Raw genomic sequence first — 12,181 nt, forward strand, 5'->3', positions numbered from 1 at the left:
TTATTCTTAATTGCTTTAACATTATAAAATATGGTCTTAGATATATCTACCTGCTCATGACTAATTTCCAACCATTCAGAAAGTTTGCTTACAAAAAGGAAAGAACCCATTTTTGTACTACTCTGTACTCCAGGACGTAGCAGCTAATGCCTAGTAAATGGATGCCCAGACCTTGTATCTCAAGTCAATCATTAATCCAACCAGTGATAGAAAGGGCTCAAGACCAAAGGAAGGTTTCTTCATGTTAGAAGAGAGCTGTGTATTTTTGAAGGCAAAGAAGATGAAGCCAATGGCGGGAATAAATTAATAAATTGGTCAAGTTAAAAGAAAAGCCTTGATTAAAAGAAATACATAGAAAAAAGTTCTCAGTGATGATGGTCAAAGATGGTACAAGAGCCTTCCCAGGACCTCTCCCCACTGTTTCTAGGAATTGTTTCCATGCTTTTCCTTACTCCCATCAATCTTTCTTTCCCCTCAACTTCCTAGTCCTTCCTTTTTATTTCTCCTTTTCATGTTCTCTTTGTCTCACCTGACTTCTCTCTCTCCCAATCAGCTGTAATATAGAATTAAAAAATAATAATGTCCACTTTTGTAAAATTATATTGTTTTATGACTTCTTAAGCTAAAAGAACACGAATTGAATGTTTTATATTTATCTCTCTTTTTTTGTATACAGCCCTAGAACAAATAGTTTTCCTTTAGATAAAAGACAATATAAGAAAAGCCTCACCCTAACTTAAGACTCTTGGAAAAAGAATTTGACTTTTGGTAGAGAGGAGGTAGTTTGTGACAGGAAGCATTATGATATAGTTTAAACCATGGTCTCCAGGGTTAAGCAGACCAAAGTTGAAATCACAAATCCACCACTTACTGGCTGTGGGATTTGGGCAAATTTCCTCATCTGTGAAGTGACGCAATTATCTTCCTCTGTAAGCGTGGTTCTAAGTCATAAATGCAGGAATGGTTTTAGACTAGTACCCAGCACAGAGTAAACACTCAGTAATGGTAGCCATTGCCATTATTAGCTGCTTTACATGTTCTAAACTCTCTGAACTGATGAAATTAAGCCAAGAAAATGTTCTAGACATTTTGCTTTCTACGGCCCCACTTTGTAGGGGTGAATTTACCAATACCATCATTATTATCCCTCTCTAAGCTCAAAAAAAAGAAGAGAAAAACAAAATCAAATCCAGTCTCTTGCTAAAATGCACAGAATTAACTACTGATTGCAGCCAATTGCCCCAAGCTGTAGCAGTGCTGAAAAAGGAAAAGTTGCATGTGTCGATTTAACAGTTCAAGAGATAAATAAGCATATCCATTTTAATTTAACTTCCCAAGCTCACAAGCTGTCAGTCAAGATCATTGTTATACCAATTATCTGGTATTAAATATCATTATGATTTCTGACATGAAATCTATAGTAAAACACTGTCTTAGAGTGACAGTTCAGTACTTTCTCCCTGCAATCTGGGCTGGTAAGATTTAATTAAAACAGCCAAATTACAAACTGCCTCAAAAGATTTTGTAACAAAATTGCTGGCTGGCCTTTATGATAATGGTGTTACAGACCACTGCTTACTCTCACATGGGCTTGCTTAGACAGGAAAGGATTGGTCATCAATGCAGTAATAGAAGTCAAGACCTTTTACCGCTGTCATTCCTGCTGCTTTCACTGACAGTGAAAGTAGAAGATTGAAAGTTCCAGTCGTGGGCTTCCCTGGTGGCGCAGTGGTTAAGAATCCACCTGTCAACGCAGGGAACACAGGTTCAAGCCCTGGTCCGGGAAGATCCCGCATGACTGGGAGCAACTATGCCCATGCACCACAACTACTGAGGCTGTGCTCTAGAGCCCATGAGCCATAAGTACTGAGCCTGAGTGCCACAACTACTGAAGCCCGTGTGCCTAGAGCCCATGCTCCGCAACAAAAGAAGCCACCCCAATGAGAAGTCCATGCACTACAACAAAGAATAGCCTTGCTCTTTGAAACTAGAGGAAGCCCTTGTGCAGCAATGAAGACCCAGCGCAGCCAAAAATAAATAAATAAATAAATAAATCTTTAAAATAAATAAATAAAGTTTTAGTTGTTCTTATAAATATGCCCAACCATGGAAAAGCAAAGGGAAGGACTGATACTTTCAAGTTCGGGTATCTGAAAATTTACTGAAGTCTAAATAATATAAAATCTTAAGGACTTCGAATTCTATTCCAAACACTAACAGAAAACTACAGTTTGGTCTGGGCTTATGCAACTCATTGTTGAGCCCTCCTGCCCCCGCTTGACTCTGAAGCTTATCTCCCAACCGCTTACAGAAGAGGCAGAGGCCAGGTGGTGCTTCATGTCTGTTGAGTGAGGATGTAAACAGGACATCCCTGGTGGTCCAGTGGTTGGGACTCTGCACTTCCATGGCAAGGGGCATAGTTTCAGTCCCTAGTTGGGGAACTGGGATCCTGCATGACGTGCAGTGCAGCCAAAAAAAAAAATTAATTAATTAATTAAACTAAACTACTGGTTCTCAAACTTTTTTAAAAATGTATATTGAATTAAAAAAAATAATAGGACATCAAGTTTCTTGCTTCAGCAAAAACTTGTTCCCCTGTGAGCACTCTGGAACTTTAGAGCCAGAGAAGCCTGTCTAAGGATACAATATATTACTCCTTTCATCCTAGTGAAGTTAGCTTGCAATCTTGCTAATTAATATCTATTCTTCAGCACCTTTCTTTATTGTTTTTCACACACCTCTGTGTAAGTCTTTCAAGGCTTTAGTCTACTTTTTTCAAACTAGTCTCAATCCTCGTCTCTCCTAACCTGCTCAGACTAGCTGCCTAGACATGAACCAAATAGCCCAACTGCACCCTTCCTCATTTCTCTAGCCGTAATACTAGCATCTTACTACAGCTCTGAAATCGTGTATATTTATAAATTAATGAAGAAGAAATCTCCAATTCAGGTCAAAGTTTGAAAACTAAGCAAAAAAAAAAATCAGATTTCTTTGTATTATAGTAAATAGATTTAATGTAACTCCTTTGGAAATACAGTATCTGAAAGCTTCTACTCCCATTATTACCACTCAGAAATGCCTAAGATGCCATTATATCCTTCTATTTACTCTTCATCAGGACCTCCTCTCTCTCAAATCTTTAGAATTAAACTGTGAAAGAAAAAAAATCAACAGAATATATTATCACACTCCTTGTTTTAAAAAATACATAAACATAACAGTGAGAGTTGTCATATTGGTTTATAAAGAGAAATTTTAGTCCAAGAATCTTAAGTACTGGTGTCAGAACTTTTACCCAATGTCTAGTAAAAAGTCACTCAATTTTTCAAGCAATACATGTGGAAAGATCTTTGATTGACAATGAACCCTAAATTACTATAAGACTTTTACCCATTAGTAAAATTGTTGCCCATTTGGAATTTCATCACCAAACCTATTCCTATTTCACTTTCTCCTGTAGTCATAAACAGGTCACAGAGACAGCTCTGGAACTATACTGCCTGGGTTTGAACTTGTCAGTTCCTATTAATTATGTGACTATAGGCAAGTTTCTTAACTCCTCTGACCCTCAGATTCCTCATCAGTAAAATGAGAATGGATATAATAGTACCAACCATACAGAGCGCTTGTGGAGATTACATGGGTTAATATGTGTAATGCTGGGTTAATATGTGTAATGCACTAGAACTCTGCCAGGCAGCAGCTAAGCTCCATCGGGGCTAGCCTGATACTCCAGGATGTGAGTGCCATAAGGGTAGGAACTTGGGCTCCAATGTGTCTGTATCTGCAGTCCTAGGGCAGTGCCCAGCACAAAGTGTGTGCTCAATAAGCATTTGCTAAATGAATGAACCAGAACATTCAACTATAAAAATAGGTTACAAAATCATTTTTCTTCATCATTTTTCATTTGTTCACTTAATATTTATTAGACACCTATTGTGTACATTTCCCCAATATATTTCTTTTAATGAAATCCATACAAACAAGGAAAGAAAGTAATGGGAATATGGACAATGCCAACACTGGGTAATATGACAAATTATAAATTCTGCCATCATCTATTAATTCTGTAAGGAAATCTGGTCTTTAAGCAATTTCCTATGGCTCCAAGTTGTAGACCTAATTAATCCAAATTTTTAAAAAATATATTTAAGGTTTTCATTCCCAGTAACTGCAACCTATATGAATTTCCCCTCTATTTGTCCTTGAAATACACATATCATTTCTATCTTTCACAAGATTTCCCCCCAGTTTTGTTGAGAAATAATTGACATACATCACTGTATAAACAAAGTGTACAGCAGAATGGTTTGATTTACTTATATTCTGACATGATTACCACAATAGGTTCAGTTAATATCTATCTTCTCATATACATAAAATAAAAAGAAAGAAAAAAGGAAAAAAATTGCTCTTTGTAATGAGAATTAGGATTTACTCTCTTAAAAACTTTCCTATATATCATAAAGCAGTCTTAGCCATAGTCATCATGTTGTATTGGATAAATTACATTCTTAGTACTTATTTATCTTATAACTGGAAGTTTGTACCTTTTGACCACCTTCCTCCAATTTTTCCTTCCCTGATCCTTCACCTCTGGTAACAAGTCTGACTCTTTTTCTATGAGTTTGGTTTTTGTTTTGTTTTGCTTTGCTTTGTTTTGTTTTTAGATTCCACATATAAGTGAGATAATACAGTATTTGGCTTTCTCTGTCTGACTTATACCATTTAGCATAATGCCTTCAAGGTCCATCCAAGTTGTCCCAAATGTTAGGATTTCTCATTTTTACGGCTGAGTAATATTCCATTGTGTGTGTATATATATATATATATATATATATATATATATATATATAACTTCTTTGTACAGTCATCCATTGATGGACACTGAGTTTGTTTCCATATCTCGGCCACTGGAAATAATGCTGTGACCACAGGGTTACAGATATCTTTTCGAGTTAGTGTTTTTGTTTCCTTTGGATATATTCCCAAAAGTGGAATTGCTGGATCATACAATAATTTTGTTTTTAATTTTTCAAAGAACCTTCATACTGTTTTCCCTAGTGGCTGTGCCAATTTATAATTCCACCAACAGTGCACAAGTGTTCCCTTGTCCCCACATCCATGCCAGAATGTGTTATCTCTTGTCTTTTTGATAATGGCCATTCTAACAGCTAGAAGGTGATATCTTATTGTGGTTTTAATTTGCATTTCCCTAATGACTAGTGATATTGAGCATCTTTTCATGTACCTATTGCATATCTTATTTGAAGAAATGTCTATTCATGTCCATTTTTAAATTTGGCTATTTATCTTTATGCTATTAAATCATAAGATTTTTTAGATATAAAATCTGGTTGGTGCACCATGATTTACTTGACTATTTGGTATTTCTACATCCATATGTAAATAAGTAAATAATTGTTATGGTATTTGCTGATCATGTACAGTTGGTTTAGAAAATGCACACCAGTCAGAAAGCCCTTAATTCTATATACCAAGTTAATTTAAGTATGCATTTTTAATTGTATATAGTTTGAGCCACAAAAAAGACTTATAATACATGTCTCCAAAATATCAGTGTTTTCTAGCCATCAAAAATGTGTGAATAACTTGTTATATTTTTTCACTCATCATAGAAAATATTTCTTGAACGCTCACGATGAACCAGGCCCTCTGTTATATGCGAGGAATAAAAGATGATCTAGCTCATATTATAGAGATAGTTTTATATTTGTATTCCAAATTTTATTATTTTAGCTTATAATATTATATAATTTGATTTACCTTCTATTGTCCTAAGAACAGTAAAATAAAACCTTAACGTAAAACTTCAATTTATCCAACCATCTATGAATCATCTCAAGTCATTTGAAATTATCACAAGCCAAAGGAAACTATTAGTTTCAGTAATACACAAGCCTGAATATCTGTGTCAAAATAGTCTCTTACAATAGAATTACTGCCTATTTTTATATTTACGGATTTGAGAGAAGAAAAATTTTAAATTGATTAACTGTAATAAATTTACTCGAACTGGAGGGCATATCTGGGGCTTATAGCGTGAGGACCTATAGTTACTTTGCTGGCAGGGGAGTGAATGGGGCTGTGAGTCTTAGAAAATGTTTATGAGTTCTTTAATAAATAAGTAATCATTTGTCATTAACATATTCATTGGTACTATTCAAATACTCTAAATATGGTTTTCCAAATGCTTTTGAAAATAGCTTATTGGACTAAAGGAATTCATTCAAATAAGCTGTTCATTTCCTTTGTTTACATGATTAATATTCATATCAAACACATTTTTCTTAGTGCAAAGATATAAAAATTCAGACTACAGGTCAGAATTATCAATTCCAATGAAGCCTGTTAATGACGTATTTGTTTTTGTGCAGAGTGCTATTCAGACCATTAATGTACATCCCAAGTAGTTCATGGCCCCTTTTTTTATTATGCAATCAAGTATATTCACAGGGACAACATGCCCTTGTCTGTTTACCATGTCTCTTTGTTCATTTACTCATTGATTTATGAAGTGTAGTACATTGAAAAGGCTCTCTTAGGAATTACGGGAAATTACTACTGTTCCTCCGTATTGTATTTCTCATTATAATGTAAGAAGAATTCACAGAGAACTCAATTATGTAAACTAAAGATTAATGTTTGTGTCCACGTGATGACAAAAATTTTGGTAAATCCAGTCCAAATTTCAATTAATTCAGAGAAAAAGAAACTCACCCAATGTTGATTGATCATGTAGAGCAGTGGTTGGTGATTTTTTGGAGGTTCAAAGACCATTTTGAGAATTTAGTGAAAGTTATGGATTCTCCCTCCCAAAAATCTGGACCAGGTGAAGAACTTATGGTGGAGAAAAGGAACAGTGATTTTTCACTTATCAACCAGTTATTGTATGTTATTAGTGTCCTACTGCCAATGCCTTATCATTTTCTGAGCTCTAAAGATTTCTACCAATATATTTGTTAAACAAGTTCTACCTGTACCACAAATTCATAATTATAACTTGAAAATAATTCATGCCCCAGAGGCTTGCTTTACTCCTACTTTTACCTAAAAGCCTCCACAATTCAGCATAGTAAGTACAGAAAAGTAAGTTTCCTAAGATGTCTTATTACTGAGATAAGTATTGAGACCCTTTGTCCCCCTTGGGGTAGAGACTTCACATCCATGATTCTATCCCTGCCCTTTTAGAAGTCCAGCACTCCTCCACTGTCATCAATTTCCCCCACTCTTCCCAGTACATCCCTGAATCTGACCCAGCACACCACCCTACCTTCTCTTCCAAATGTTGCTGTTGAATTCTCTAAAATTCCTCATCAGTAAACACTGTATCTTCAATGTCTTCTCTGAATATTACATTCTCTTTGCCTTAAATGAAACCAGGTTACCTTTTAATGGCATTGCTTTCTCCGCAATCTTCTCAAGTAGATACGATTTTTTTTTCCCTCTCACAATCACACATACAAAAGGATTAGAAAGTAGATTATCCTCCATGCTTTCCATTGCAACCTCAAATCATTTTCCCCTTCTATGGCTTTGAAGCTCATGCCAGCCAGCTATACTAGATACTCTATCTCCTCAATGCTATCATCTTCTTATCTCCCAGTTACCCTCCTTCTTTGACAGGTTTAGATCCTAGATCCTAGATCCAAGTCTTTCTTTCTTTCTTTTTAAGATTTATTTTACTATTTATTTTTTATTTGTTTTTTTATTTTTGGCTGTGCTGGGTCTTCATTGCTGTGCTTGGGCTTTCTCTAGTTGTGGCGAGTGGGAGCTATTCTTGGTTGCGGTGCACAGGTTTCTCATTGCAGTGGCTTCTCTTGTTGCAGAGCACAGGCTCTAGGTGCATGGGCTTCAGTAGTTGCAGTTTGTGAGTTCAGTAGTTGTGACTCATGGGCTCTAGAGTGTAGGTTCAGTAGTTGTGGCGCACGGGTTTAGTTGCTTTGTGGTATGTGCAATCTTCCTGGCCCAGGGATTGAAACCGTGTCCCCTGCATTGGCAGCAGGATTCTTAACACTGCACCACCAGGGAAGCCCCCAGGGTCTTTCTTATCACCCCGACTTCTGTCAACATTCTTAGTGATGATGACATCCACATAGATGACCCATCATACACCTCAGTGTCTCAATTTTTCAACCCACTCAATTCCAGGGACTTTTTCTTCCACAGCCTCTCAGCCAGCCATTGCCATGACTATACCGTGAGTCTATCCACAATATGTTTCAAACATCCTATTTCTAGCTCCCACCTTCTATTTATTTGAGCTTACTTATTCTATTAACAACCTCCTCCATTGCTACAATTTTCAATCTCAACTTTCTATCTGTTGCTAACACACCCATCTCCTATCTTTAACTATCTCTTTTGGTAATCATGAAGACTATCGCTCCCTTTATGTTCTCACCTTTGAGTGTACTATCCTAACAAAACCCTTGTTGAACTTGAATAGCCACTTTTCCTGTATCTTGATGATGCTAGAGCACATCACTTAAATTCATGAATACATATCTCAAATGGGAATGCAACACATCCTAGAATGTCTACAGTGTTTCCCTAGTAAGTTCACTTTCCCACTTTCTAAGACAATTATTTCATACCCCTCCCCTCTCTAAAAACCTCCTATACCGCCTTTCCTTTTCATTCTCCTTTTCATTCTAGGATAGGAATAGAAGGGGTGGAGTTATGATTCATCTGGATAAATCCATGGGGTTGTGCCAGCAAATGAAAATACTATCATGTGTCAAAGTAGAAAAAGTTGTTGACAAGCTCTAGCCTAGATCTAGTGGGAGAGGGAGACATGCAGACAGAAAATGATTACAAGATAGTCCATTAGGTGCAATCATATGTGCCTAGTGTAAATACAGGGTGTTTTGGGTGGGCCAAGGAAGAGAAAGGATCACAGAATTGCCAAAGCAATCCTGAGGAAAAAGAACAAAGCAGGAGGCATAACCCTCCCAGACTTCAGACAATACTACAAAGCTACAGTAATCAAAACAGTGTGGTATTGGCACAAAAACAGACATGTGGAACAGAATAGAAAGCCCAGAAATAAACTCACACACCTATAGTCAATTAATCTTTGACAAAGGGGGCAAGAATATACAATGGGAAAAAGTCTCTTCAGCAAGGGGTGTTGGGAAAGTTGGACAGCTGCATGTAAATCAATGATGTTAGAACACACCCTCACACCATACACAGAAATAAACTCAAAGTGGCTTAAAGACTTAAATATAAGACATGACATCATAAAACTCCTGGAAAAGAACATAGGCAAAACATTCTCTGACAAAAATGGTACCAATGTTTTCTTATGTCAGTCTCCCAAGGCAATAGAAAAGCAAAAATAAACAAATGGGACCTAATCAAATTTATAAGCTTTTGCACAGCAAAGGAAACCATAAGCAAAACAAGAAGACAACCTACAGAATGGGGAAAAAATATTTGCAAAGTATGCAACTGACAAGGGCTTAATTTCCAAAATATACAAACAGCTCACACAGCTCAACAACAAAGAAACAAACAACCCAATCAAAAAATGGGCAGAAGAGCTAAATAGACATTTCTCCAAAGAATACAAACAGATGGCCAACAGGCACATGAAAAGATGCTCTACATCACTAATTATTAAAGAAATAAAAATCAAGACTACAATGAGGTATCACCTCACACTGGCCAGAATGGCCATTATTAAAAAGTTTACAAATGGCAAATGCTGGAGAGGGTGTGGAGAAAAAGGAACCTTCCTACACTGTTGGTGGGAATGTAAGTTGGTACAGCCACTATGGAAAACAGTACGGAGGTTCCTCAAAAAATTAAAAATAGAATTGGTATATGATCCAGCAATCCCACTCCTGGGCATATATCTAGACAAAACTATAATTCAAAAACATACATGCACCCCTATTTTCATAGCAGCACTATTCACAATAACTAAGACATGAAAACAGCCTAAATGTCCATTGACAGATGAATGGATAAAGTTGTGGTATATATATACAATGGAATATTACTCAGCCATAAAAAAATGAAATAATGCCATTTGCAGCAACAAGGATGGAACTAGAGATTATCATACTAAGTGAAGTAAGTCAGAAAGAGACAAATACCATATGATATCACTTATATGTAGAATCTAAAATATGACACAAATGGACTTATCTACAAAACAGAAACAGACTCACAGACATAGAGAACAGACTTGTGGTTGCCAAGGGGGGGGGAGGGGGAGGGATGGAGTGGGAATTTGGGGTTAGCTGATGTACACTATTGCATATAGGATGGATAAACAACAAGGTCCTACTGTATAGCACAGGGAACTATATTCAATATCCTGTGATAAACCATAATGGAAAAGAACATTAAAAAAAGAATGTGTATATATATATATATATATATATATATATATATATATAACTGAATGTGTGTATATATATATATATAACTGAATGTGTGTGTGTATATATATATATATATATATATATATTACTGAATCACTTTGCTGTACAGCAGAAATTAACAGCTTTTCCAGTAAGCAACCTGAGGTGACCTCTAAAAATGGTTTGCTCTTCACTTGACCCAGAAAACCCCACAAAAATCATGCAAGTCAAAAGGTTCAAAACTTTGTGTTCACTTTAACAACACTCATGAAATTGCCGCGGCCATTAAGGTTATGCATATCTGAAAAGCCACCAAGTATCTGAAGGATATCACTTTAAAGAAGCAATGTGTACCATTCCGTCGTTACAATGGTGGAGTTGGCAGGCATGCCCAGGCCAAACAGGGGCTAGACACAGAGTTGGTGGCCCAAAAAGAGTGCTGAATTTTTACTGCACATGGTCAAAAATGCAGAGAGTAATGTTGAACTTAAGGGCTTAGATGTAGATTCTCTGGTCATTGAGCACATCCAGGTGAGGAAAGACCCCAAGATGCAGCAAAGGACTTACAGAGCTAATGGTCGGATCAACCCATACATGAGCTCTCCCTGCCACACTGAGAAGATCCTTACTGAAAAAGAACAGATAGTTCCTAAACCAGAAGAGGAGGTTGCACAGAAGAAAAAGATATCCCAGAATAAACTGAAGAAAGAAACAACTTATGGCCCGGGAATAAATGCTACAGAAAATAAATGCAAATGCAAAAAAAAAGACATTAACACAACATTGTAAATCAAATATACCCCAATTTTTAAAATGATACTAAAAGGATATTATTTTTTTAAAAAAGAGAGAAAGGGTCGAAGAAAACTGTGCTGATAGGAGAGGGTGTGGTTAGGATTAGAGGAAACTGTGCCAAGACATAGCTAACATGGGGTAAGCCTGACCAAGGACACAGAACAAGGAGATGGGTTGGAACAGCTTGGGCAGTGCCCAGGTTATGGATCTTGGTCCCATCAGTCTTAAATCAAAGCAGAATTGATGGTTGAACTGGAGAGGCCTGGCAAGGTTCTCAGTCAAGTACACATTTCTGCAGTCAGCTTCCAGAGGTATAAGTCCAGCGGGCACCAGCCATGGTGCACAACATAGCCGAAAGCTTGCTGGCATGGGTCAGAGTCCAAATTCAGATTCAGATTCAGCATTTGAACAGATGATCTGGGAGGAGGCCCTCTGCAACCATCAGAATATATAGGACCACAGAGCAGCAGGGGCAGGGTATAAGGTAAACCAAGACAGAACTGTCCCATCTTTCCTTGTAAGCTTTAATTTCAGTGTCTGGCAAGGATGAGCCAGCAGACGTCAAAAAGGGTCAAGCAGCCGTAAGATGCGACAGAAAAACAAAATGGCAGTATCTTTGCCAATGAAACGCTTACAGTCTAAACAGGGAGCAAAAAGCACATGAGCAAACAAGTTCCAGAGATGTTGTACATTTGTAGAATGGACCAAAAAGCCAGAGGGGTCAATTCAGCCTGGGAACATTGGGTAAAGGTTTTGAAATGGAGGTGACTTGTGAATAAACTTGGAAGATAAGTGTTTGCCAGGTAGAACTCAGAAAGAAGGGGCAATTGGGAAAGACATCCTGAGCAAAGAGAGCAGCATGAACAGGAGTTAACTGGACTCATGGAGAAGTTTGGAACATCCAGGGATAGTATGTGGATGAAAAACCAAGTTAGGGCTGATTACATGATTGTGGAGCCCAGTGAAGGCATATTGCTGAGTTTGGGGCT

General features: G+C 37.1%; 1 pseudogene; it reads left to right on the forward strand.

The window, feature by feature from the left end:
- Window positions 1-818: 818 nt before the first annotated feature.
- LOC130851860 (60S ribosomal protein L17-like) lies at window positions 819-11,130 on the forward strand (annotated as a pseudogene).
- Window positions 11,131-12,181: the final 1,051 nt, after the last annotated feature.

The sequence above is a fragment of the Hippopotamus amphibius genome, chromosome 4 (genome assembly GCF_030028045.1).
Source record: "Hippopotamus amphibius kiboko isolate mHipAmp2 chromosome 4, mHipAmp2.hap2, whole genome shotgun sequence".
Lineage (NCBI taxonomy): Eukaryota > Metazoa > Chordata > Mammalia > Artiodactyla > Hippopotamidae > Hippopotamus > Hippopotamus amphibius.